Raw genomic sequence first — 12092 nt, 5'->3', positions numbered from 1 at the left:
CTGAGCAGAGCTGGGACAGCTTGCAGCACTGCCTGCGCTTGTAGCTATTCCCTGAACAAACAGAGGACTTCAGTTTCCAGTGCTGTCAAAATGCCAATTTTGGCAACGGTTAAAAAGGAAAAGGCAAAGTGGATCTTCGAGTATAATCACAAAGGAATGGGGAGCTGAAGTTATTCTGGAATCCAAAAAAGCACGTCGAGAACTAGTGAGGAAATGCTGCTGCGAGCAGCTCTGACTGCAAAGAGAAAATGGCGCTGAACTGCTAATGCATGCTGGAGGACATGCTGAATGCTAGAATATGTGCTGCAAGATACGTCTGTGACAATTACATGTGGCCATAAGGCAGCACTGGCTTCTTGCTGTCAGACCCAGATGTCTGAATGTGGTTTATGCATATTTGTTGGCTTTTTAAAAAGTGTAATAAATGATTAATTTTGAAAAATGAAGCAGATTACCCAACCCTGTCCTGAATACTGAAGGGGAAGAAAAAAAAAAATGACTTGAAGGGATATTACTGAAGCAAATGAGATCCATAAGGAAAAACTATGGATTAGTGCCAGTAACTTTCATATAAGAACCAATTTAAAATCTAGAGGTTATAAAGGAGCAGCCTACAAGTAATTCAAATAGAATTTATGTTACATACATGTAAGTTTTGGGCTTAAATTGTCAAGAAAAGTCTTGTTGACACAGGTTACAGGAAGTGAAATATTAGCATTGATTGTGTTTCATGTCTTTAGATAGGCATGTAAGGACAGATCTGTAAAGGTATGCAGGCACCCAGAGAATCTGAGAGGTGTCTTAAACCTGTCCAAATCTTACAAGGGCCAAAGCAAGACAAACTAATTAGATGCTGACACTCACTCCTTTAATTTAACTATATACATGTACATAAATATTCGTGAGGATGTGGGGGCTACACGTCTTTCTGAATCTGTGGCTGCCTACATATTTTTGAAAACCTGCCTAATTTCAGTGCGTGCATGCCGATTTGCAGCCCCACATCCTACTCACATCTTTGGAAGTAATTTACTTTCTGCAGCAGAGTAATTGTTTTCCCTCTTTGCACAGCAGTGGAACTAAACTGCCCCTCTGAATTATTTCTCCTCCTTTCCCTTTACACCTGTTTCCTCTGGGGGCTCAAAAGGGTGCTGTTGGTGTCATGGAATGTCTTGTACCCTGCGGAGGACACAAGCCGTTGTCCCTTCCTGGGCTGCACCACAAACTCAGATGTTGCTGAACCAAAATGTTCCTGCGAAGAAGACAGGCAGGCCCTTCACAAGTGGGCCTAGTCTGAGCCTGGCCACTAGGCCTTTGCTGTTAAGGGGATGTAGGAGGTGCAAGTTTCTTTCCACCTCTTCAGGTGCTTCCATGGTAAAGGGCTGTCCTGTGCAAAGACTCAGGTTACCCTTTATCACAGAAGCACTTTTGAGCACCTAAAACTGAACTGGAGGTCACTGCATGGAACACAGTGCAGGCAAGGGCACTATATCCAGATCATCATCACAAATTTCTCACCACTCACAGATTTAGATGACATTGGGCAGAAAAGTGCTTTTGTGTTAAGAAAATGAAAGATTATTTCAGCCATATTACTATGGTTTACACTATCAAAATACCAAGAAAGTACACTTTCTCCTGTCTAGCTGATGTCTCTGACGTCTAGCATTTCTGAGGTTTACCATGCTCATACCAGAGAGCCTCATTAAAAACAAACAAACAAAACAAGAAAAAAAACCAACCAAATTAAAGTTGTTATTAGTGTTGCTCTTTCCCTGGATATATGATGGCTGCTCTGAAAGTAGTGCCTCCTATTTTATAATGTTGGCCCATAATGACAGAGGTGGGTGTCGGTGGTATGATAGTAGAGGTTGAACCTTCCCACCAACATTCTGTTACATGTTGTTGCCATGAGACAGATGGCAGCAGAGGGGCATTCTGGCACAATGGCATGGACATGAAAGTGCATATGAAGCGATAGTGTGTCAATGAATTTCTCTATGCACAAAAAATGGCACCCATTCACATTCCTTGATGCTTGCTGAACGTTTGTGGAGACCAAACAGTGGATGTGAGCACAGTGAGGTGGCAAGAGGTGCATTTTAGCAGTGACAACAGCAAAATGAAGGGCCAGCCACATTCTGGATGGCCATGCAGATTTTTACAAGTATGGCATGCAGCCTCTTGTTCATTGCTGGTGAAAATGCATAGCTAATGGTGGTGACTATGTTGATGAAGAGTGCTTTGTAGCTGAGAATTTATCAAATAGTATTATTGTGCCCCTTGTATCTGTTGTATCTGCTGTAATTTCTGTGGAAATAAATAGGAGGCATTATTTTTTGATCAACCTACATATATCTGTATTTTGTTATCTATACGTGCATGCATACACCACGTGTATGTCTCTGTGTTTTCTGTTGTAGCAGAAAGAAGTGAAATTCCCTAAATGCTGCTGAGGTATGCAAGTTACTTTTATTTCTAGATGGGATCAAGTGAGTAAAAAACTGCCAATTTTGAGAAGTCTCATAGCTGTGAACTAAGTCCTTTTGAAAACCCTGCAGTCTTAAAATCGTAATTTTTTTCATGCCCACTCTCAGTCTTTACATCAAGAACTGATGTAAACTTTCCTCCTTTTCCTGAAAGCTGAAAACCTTCAGGACAAATTGAATGATCCATTTCTCTGAATGCCCCATCAGACACTACAAAAGGCTGGTCTACCATATCGTGAGCACTTCATGTCACTCTCCTCACTCTCAGTGTATCTTACACTTTCAAAGCTGGTGCTAAGATTTCCAGTGCTCCAGGCAAATCATCAAAAATCTGTTCTCACCACAGGCACCCAGACAAAAATAGTCATGGGGTCGTTTTGCTGCTCCTCCTGTTTGCTGCCCTGGAGATACAACAGTTCTTGCAGTTTCAGAAGTGATTTGATTCTAGGCTGTGTTTAAACATAGGTTTTTTTTGGTTGATGAAAGGAGGAGTTAGAATGGAAATGAAGATAGTCGGAAAAGTGTGCAGTGGAAACCTAGCAACACAATGCCTCAATAATTTGGAGATGAGCACCTTGAGGAGTTCGTTATATATTCTGTTGTAAGTTTAGGCCACTTTTGCTTTTCTCACCCCTGTGAACAGCCCTGGCAAGTTGCTTTCATGTAAACATTTGTTCTGCCTTACAGAATACAGCTGCGGCTTTACTTTCCACTGCCTGAGTAAAGGGCTGGCTGCCCATCCACTGAGGTAGGATATTTCTGCTCTGCTGTGTTCAGTTGCTTGCTAGGCCAGGATGCATGTGAAACATGCATGCAGATACACGCAGATTAAAGTTTAGATAACTCTGCATGAAAAAAACATCCTGTTTTTTTGCCATGCTCAGACACATCACACTAGGATTTTAAAGCTCCCTGAAGTCAAGCAGTTTCCAACTCTAGCTGACTCCCTTGAGTATAAAAAATCATGTCTTTAAAATGATTAACTGTATCAGCTGTCAGTGACAAATGCAGAGAGGAAAGGAGGTAGACTGATTTATAGTGATACTGTTGTCTCTTCCAGTATCAGAACTAAGATGATGAGTGAGGTGATCGTTTGGCTGATTTCTTAGCTGCCAACAATTTTAAATATAGTGCTAAGTACAGTATGGAGCTGGGCCCTGAGTTTTATTAAGCAGAACAGTAGAGACATGCTATATGCTGACTGTGTAACTGTGGATTGTCCTACTCTTCTAATTATGAATCCGCTCACTAGGAAGCAGCTGTTGTCATTGTCTCACCTGCAAGTCTCAAAATGTGTGGGCTTTTTTGGTGCATGCTGGGACAGTACGACTGGCAAACAACAGATGGCACGAGGGAGTCCCTAGTCAGAGGATGCATATGTGCTCAGTCCCAAAATCAAATCCATGTTGTTATAAATCAGGGAACTGCCAGGCAGAGCCCAAGACCGTGTGCAGATGCCAAGAGAAACTGGGATATAACTATTAACTAAGTTTGTCATTTTTAGCATGGCCTAAGGGTGGCTGTCATTCAATGGGATGCTGTAGTTTAATGCTGACTCATTAGTAGCCCCATTCTCATTTTTATCATTATCCATTGTAGCTAAAGGTACTGTAAGAATTAAGCACTGCGGGACAGCACGCTGGGTGGCTGTTGGATGTTGGCTATTTTACAACATCCAGGAGAGACCTCAGGAGGAAGCTGAAGGGTGGGAATGAAATTTGGAACATAGCATGCAGACAAGACAATTTGTCTTGCTTGCGGAGAAATGCCTAAATACAGACATTTCCTGTGTAAAGAGAACTGAAAATATTTGAAATTTAAAATATACTTAAATACAGAAACCCAAGTGACAGTATGCAACTGGGAAGCAGGTGCGAGTTTTAAGCAAACCTCAGGGCTTGTTTAATAGAAGCACATCTGGTCTTTAAAAGTCAGCACAGGTGTTTGCATTTTAATTGCACCAATCTATCCTGCTGCCCCATGTTATGCCCTGGAAAAGTCAGAAGTCAACTTTGAAATGGCTGTACTATTAATACAGGTGTTGCTAATTGATCGCTTTATACATGGAATACTGAGTTTAGAGCTATGATATTGCCTCTGTTTTCTCTTGTGGTTCTCTGTCATATTTCATTTTAGAAAGATACTCTTGTTAATGTTCCACAGCTTTAATGGTTCCTTTGCCTTTATGAAACAGGCAATGCTTTTATCCTAGCATAGCAACATCTGCTGTGATCATTGTTTTATTTCAACGCTTGGCAATATAATCATCATTGACTTTTAGAGATGTTTTGAAAGTTCTCTGGCTGTTTCCTGATCACTGTATGAGTTAACATGCAAAATAAAGGAGAAAGAGAAAAATATCCTTTAAGTGCAAAATTTCTTACAGTACTGTTTTTTTGTTTTGATAATAAAAGAACATGCTGGGAAATCACAGGTGGGTGGAGATATGATTTATGAGCTGTAGATTACAAAACAGTGCTGAAAAACAGTGAAAGACAGATACATTAAATAAAACTCAGTGATGAGCAGTGAAGTTGATAATGAAAGTAAAATGGTTTGGTTTAAGATAACAGAGTCCACTAAATCTATCTGAATCCTTACTGGGCACCTGAGAAGGAAAACTGCCTGTGTATAGAATTATTTGTGTAAGAAAAAAGTAGGTATTAGTTGGAAATACTGGAAACCATGCATCTGAAGGCTAGAAATGTATTGAAAGAGTAGTAGTTGGGGTAATCAGGATATCTGTATTCTGCCAAAGACTTATGACTAGGATGAGATTCAGAGGGAAAATAGAACATTTCATTGATATAAAATTATATATATATATATAGTGTATATATATATAATAAAATAATAAGACATAAGGTTCATTAGTAAAGGAATTGGTAAATGAAGAGTTTTGAATGACGATCCATGAAGTTAGTATCTTAACGTTGATCCTCACTTTACAATTCTGAAATGTTTATTTTCCTCATGAGACTTTGTTTGTTAGGGAGGTTTGGGTTTTTTTTCTTTACCTGTGAGCTTCTGAGCTGGAGGTCTGGATGCAGTGTTTTTCTCAAAGTATCCTTTGCAGGTGGCATACTTGGAATGAAACCTGTTTAATAACTGAGGGATTTAGATCAGATTTAGTTGAGATAAAAATAGGGATAAATTAAGCTAGTTATATTTCCTTCCTGCCTTTATCGATGTGACACTTCAGTACAACTAAAATTACGGAGGAATGAGGCATTTCTGATGAGAATAAAGCAGGCATGAGATATAAGATTGAGTGAGGAAGAAGCTATTTTATTTTAATTTCAAACCTATCCTCCCTGCTGAGAAGGAAAACGAGGTGAAAGAAAGATTTCCTATTGAATTTGGAGGTGGCAAAATCAGCCTGGAATAGTAAGAAAATGTTTCTCACAGAAGAGAAATTCAGTCACTAAATGTTCAAAACTGAGAGTATGATGACAGAATCAGATGATGTTTCAAGACAAAGAAATACATTTTATTGCTGGGAGAAGATGGGGACAGGATGGGGATCTCAATTTACATCAGAAGTTTCATGCATCTGGAGAATGTCTGACAGGCATGGAGTACAAAAAGGGACTGTTTTAGCCATGGGGACCTCATTGTGAGCTTTCAAAGCACGGCAGGCTTTTGGAAAAGGATGGAAGCCTAACTCAAAACCAAATTTAGGTTACTCGGCACAATTATCATCCCAGTGACAAATGTGAGAACCGAGTGAGCACAAATACAATGGAAGGTATTTAAATTTGGATGGGTTTGAAAACAAATGCTTGATGAGATTCATAAACGTCAAGTGAACAGATGGAGCTGAGAATGAAACCAGCAGGGAGATAAGGCAGAGATTGCTGTGAGCAGGGGTGGAAAACAGGAAACTCCAGTTGGTGGGCTGCAGGGTGAGGATGAGGGAGCAGGGCCTGCCAAGATAAGAGCTGAGACAAAGGCGGATGCGGATGGTCCTCAGGCTGCAAGGAAGAGCAGAGGTCAGCATGACCAATTATGGGAAGAAAAACCCTTTCTTGCAAATCCTGGAACCAGAGAAAGGTTGGGCGAGGAGCAGGAGGGGGAACTTGCTTGCAGCCCAGGCACAATGAAGCTCCTTTGCAGATCGGTTTGATGGCCCCATCATCAATGAATGTGTGGCTCCATGTGCTGACACCAGTAGGCTCTGTGACAGGCTGGGGTAGTTCCACATGGTCCTGCTTTGCAAACAGCCGTTTTCATGCACGTAGCCCAAGTAGTGCATGCACAGTGCACTGCACTACTGCCATAAAGTTGTCACAAGCAAATGACATCTTCCTGCTAAGTCTGAGACGTCTCATAATCCTAATGAGCTATTGACTCTGACAATGCTCTCCACTAACTGCTGCACACTGGGAGCATGCTGAAGGCCCAGATGAATGCAGGTGTTGGGCACCTGGAATTTCCCTTTGTGTAAACTGTAGCAGGTTTCAGTCAGTTCCCCAACAGTACTCTAAGATAGTCTGCATCCACAATATCAAAAATACATTCATTCTTCTCATAGCATCAGACCCTATGCTTTTGTTCAAATATAAATTTACCTGTAGAAACGTCAAAATATACTGATTATGTGTTTCTTTGTTTTTACAGTCAGACTGACAATAGCACACACAGATACCAAAATTTAGAGGTGAGGCTAATGTTCCCAAATTGCAACTACAACGGAATGCTAGCAAATTTAAATACTCCTTTCCCTTCAATTTTTTTTTTAATCTTTTTCTCATTCCTTGCATTCCCACCACATTTTTGAAAACAATGTCACTAAAGAATAAGATCCATTTTTATATTAGATTGCTTCACTGAGTTAGAGCATAGCCATTTACTACCCTTGGATACTGTTTAGGAAGGAGCCCTGACTCCCTGGGACATTGTGAACAGCACTGCTTTGCTTACTGTGCTTTGGAGGTGATCAGAATGTTGTATGCATGAGGTAAAATTTTTATATTCATCAAAACTCAGTAAGACATTACACCATACTGACTTATTTTCCTTCATACAGCTATAATACAAAGGCATTGCACTCCTAAGTAATTTATGTTTCTTTCTTTTTCCTTTCTTTTTTTCTTCATTCTTTTTTTAACATGAACTCATGACTGTGACAAAGTGCCTCTCTTTTTCACCCACCACACAAGGTAGGATGCAAGCAAGATAGAACTGTAAAAAGTGTTTACTGGCTCCAACCACTTTTATCTTGACACTGTTTACTTGTGACACAGATGTGTTTCTCTTTAGAAGTAATGTATTTAGGCTTCTGTGCTATTTTAGAATGATCTCCATACATAAATAAGTGTTAGATGAAGAAAAAAGAAGCTAAAAGTAAGTAGAAAAAAATAATGTATAAGAATAAATGTGTTCTTTTCAACAGTCATATAAAGGCACTTGCAGATGTTCTTGCATGAAGGCTGCTCCAGAATATTTATTTCACTAGAAATGGTTCCAGTCCAATATTCCACCCTCCTTACTCTCATTTAAAACTGAATCAGAATTTAAATAAGGATTAACCACCCACAGAGTCTGGCACAACAATAGAAGCACTTGTTAACTTTTTCCTACATGTTATTAACAGAGGGAATCTAGGTTAAAGAGTTTAATTACAAAATATAATTTTTAATTCTTGACTGTTCTTCTTCTTTTTTTTTTTTTTTTTTTTTCCAGCTTCTTCTTTACAGCTGAAAATTTCCACTTGTCCTTGTGGCCCAGGGTAATCTTTATTCAATAAAGGTTTCAGATAGTGAATAACCGACATTTTTTGAGAGCAAGTGGAGAAGTCACCCACCAAGAAAAATAAACTGTCTTAGTTTACTGAGATGGAATTTAGTACTTGGAAATGAAAGGGAGTAATTTCCTGTGTATCCATCCCTCTCCCTTAAACATTTGTTCAAAATAATTTAAATCAAAGGCATAAAATATTTGTAGATGTTCATCTTACATTTAAGAGTAGCCTTTTTTTCAGTTGTTTTGTTGTTTTGTTGTTTTGAGTTTGTAGTAAAGGGAAAGAGGAAAGATTAAATTTTGAATTATCAAACATGGAATGTAACTGGTTAAAAAACAGCTTTTTTGTTACATCCTTGTTTTCAGATCGTAATGTGTTAATAGATGGCTGGATGTTGAATACACCAACTGACACTAAATACAGCTAAAATTACTGCTACTAAACTTGAGAAGATATACCCAAACGTGAATTTTAGCTGAGTTGTTCAGTCTTCCGACCTCATTATCTGCACATACAATATCAGTACTGAGATTACAGAGGTAACGACATATGTATGCAAATGTCTTCACTCAAGTTTGGAGCTTTAATAGCAAAATATTGTGACATTGCCTGAAAATGTTATAATGAAAGGGATGGTCTGACAAACTACCTTAACCAAGACTATGGTAAAACTCTCACTGTTTATTTAATAGGGCAAGAATTTCACCTTTGAGACAAGAACAATGCATTTTTTCCTGTAAGGAAATCACAGTAGTACTCTGTGTTACTTAACTGTTCCTCCTGTACTACCTGACCAAGGAGATTAAGAAGAAAGCATGGTACAGGATGTTGGCTTCCAGTATTTTGAATGAAGACTCTTATCAGGCGCTGTCTGCTTCGGTGTGCTAACCTACACTGAGCGGCAATGCTAAGATGGAGCTGACAGAACTATTAAAATGGAAGGTTGAAGGAGATACACTGCCCTGGCTTATTCTACGACCAGTGCCTCTCACTGGAATTGTATTGTCATAATATGTAATTTCTTAGGTGTGAACCTGCGATTTTCAATTACATCAGAAACTAGCCAATTAACAGCAATATTTCTCCCGTACAGTAACAGAGCTTCATTTCTAAATCTTGTCCCCACTTTCTACTGTTCTGGTTTCTACCTTCATTTTGATTGCTTAGCAGCTAGTTCCCAGTGAGGGGTTGCATAGTGTGGAGACAGAATTCCTCAAACACCAGTATAAATTGTATACACTGTGATTAATTCCACTGAATCCATGCAGATGGAATGAGGTTTTGTGGAGTTGGACCTGTAAGTTATACTACTGATCATAACGAAAAGGAGATTCGGTGACTAGATCCTCTTTCCCTCTTTTGCCTATGTGGCAGCATGGTATAAGAAAGAAAAAAAAAAAAAAAAAAAACAGCTCAGCTGGAAAACTAGATTTGGAAAGTGATTTTTCAATTGCTGATATTCTATTTAATTAAGAAGAGAGCAATGTTCAAGGTATCTGTTCTCGCAGCTCTGAATTTCTTGTCTGAGTACTTATTTTGCAAAGACACAATGTTCTCTGATTTAGAACCAAAACGAACAAAAAATCCCAAACTCCACCAAAACTAATTTCCTTAATTTTCTCTTGGCCAGACTGCTACATTTCTATAGAATTACATCCAGTCCAGAGAAGAAACTATGGAGTTGTTTGTTGTTGTTGTTGTTTTTCCCCAAAATTCATTGCTTTTATTGTCATTGTATAAAGTTTCCTCCTGTGCAATAAGCTTGTGTGGAACACAGTCATACCTTACACGCCATGCACTATTTCTGGGTGGAGACAGGAAATAGAACAAAATTTTTCAACAGTATTCTGAGAATTCTCAATTGGACCCTGAGAGATCTTCTTGGAACCAGGAAGTGAAGTGCCTTCAGTTTTCATCTTCATGACAGCTTTATCTCACTGTTGTGAGATACTAAGAAACTAAAACACACTTTAAGAACAAGTGCTGAATCATTCTGATGAATAGTGCAACATTTCTTTGCAGTATCCATAGGGGTTTCTAATGCTAATTTGTTTTTTATTCTTTTACCTACTGTCAGTGTTTGCTCATTGACGTTACGGTGCCACAAATTACCGCAGGAAGCTACAGATTTTAAGCTATGGGGTGAAACATGGGGGGATCTGGATGCAAGAATGCCATTTGCTCTATTTAAACAAGAATATAAAAATACACTGTCAGTCCTTCAGCAGTGTTTAGGTCACTCTGAGGATTGCTTTGCCATGTGTGCTGTTTGATGGCTCCTAGCATGTGCACTGACTGTGAGGTGGGGTGTACCTTTTTATTACTTATTCAAAGCCCAGCTTCAAACCAGCACTCATGCAGCATGACTGTTGAGGCAAGTGATAGCGAGCACTGAGGTATGCACCATGACAAATAGGCTCAAGGCTATGAGCTAGATAAGAAGTCCTAGTTTTTAGTCCTAAAGTAATATATTTAAATGGGGAAGTTAGAGGATGGGTGGAGCTGACTTTAACCTTCCTCGGGGCAATAAGTGTTTAACCGATAAAGGCTTAACAGTACAGTTGAACTTCATATTGCTAAAGGTTCAACTACACCCTATTGTAGAAGAGTTTAGGAAAAACTTTGCAAGGAAGACATGTTTGCATGATTTTTAGGAATGGGAAAAAAAAAAAAAAAAACCCACAAAAATTGCTGGTGAAGTATTTTTCTATAAAGTATCTGCTTGTTCCTTTCTATGGTTACAAATCTGTTCAGTCCAAGAGCACTTGCCCTTCAAGTTTGTGTTGTGTTTTGGATCTGCAAAGAGACTGAAAATTATCAGCTACTTAAGAGAGGCAGGTGGAGCAGAGGATTTCCCTTCCCTTCCCTTCCCTTCCCTTCCCTTCCCTTCCCTTCCCTTCCCTTCCCTTCCCTTCCCTTCCCTTCCCTTCCCTTCCCTTCCCTTCCCTTCCCTTCCCTTCCCTTCCCTTCCCTTCCCTTCCCTTCCCTTCCCTTCCCTTCCCTTCCCTTCCCTTCCCTTCCCTTCCCTTCCCTTCCCTTCCCTTCCCTTCCCTTCCCTTCCCTTCCCTTCCCTTCCCTTCCCTTCCCTTCCCTTCATCTCTAGTGTTGGGGCAGCCACCACCTCTCTGGGCAACCTGTTCCAAGCTCCATTACCCTTATCATAAAAAACTTTTTCCTTATATCCAGTTACCGTGCCCAACTTATGTATGCTATTAGTATGATTTGCTAACACTTTCACACATTTCAGGAAATGCATATACCTTTTAAAACTGAGGCTGTAGTTTTCAAATGAAGTACCTACCCTTCAACTCAGTAGGTGCTTGATAGAGCAGAACAGCTGCACTGGCTTGAGAAGAGTTGCTATTTTGAATTGCTCATTATGGTCCTGAGAGCAAGTACCAACTGCTGCCAGCCAGCATGGCTCTCCATGTTCACTGCTGGTAAGTACCTGCAAATTAAGAAACTGATGCTGCTGAATATTTTCCCCAGACTTTCTTTCCCCTGTGGCTGTTATGTCTCTATGGAGAAACCTCTCCTGTGGTTATCATCCTGGATGCAGGTGTACTGTAAGCAGTGCTGTTGTGAGTGATAGAGATGAAAAATGAAGCACTGACCTCTGTTACTTCATCACTAGCTGTGCCTTTTCCCTGACTGTAATCCCTTGATAACACTCCTGGCTAGTTAGCTTTGAGTAAATACTTGCTAGTCCACACTGTAACCCATCAAGAAATAGAAGGACATTGTTTCCCAAGTGCCCACTCATTCTGAGTGTAAGTACAGAAGTGCTAACAACAACAACAACAACAACAACAACAACAACAACAACAAAAGTTACATTCAAATGTACACTTCATTCTCCT

Source organism: Gallus gallus, chromosome Z, assembly GCF_016699485.2.
Source record: "Gallus gallus isolate bGalGal1 chromosome Z, bGalGal1.mat.broiler.GRCg7b, whole genome shotgun sequence".
Lineage (NCBI taxonomy): Eukaryota > Metazoa > Chordata > Aves > Galliformes > Phasianidae > Gallus > Gallus gallus.
The sequence above is the reverse complement of the archived record's forward strand: the minus strand, read 5'-3'. Positions refer to the sequence as shown.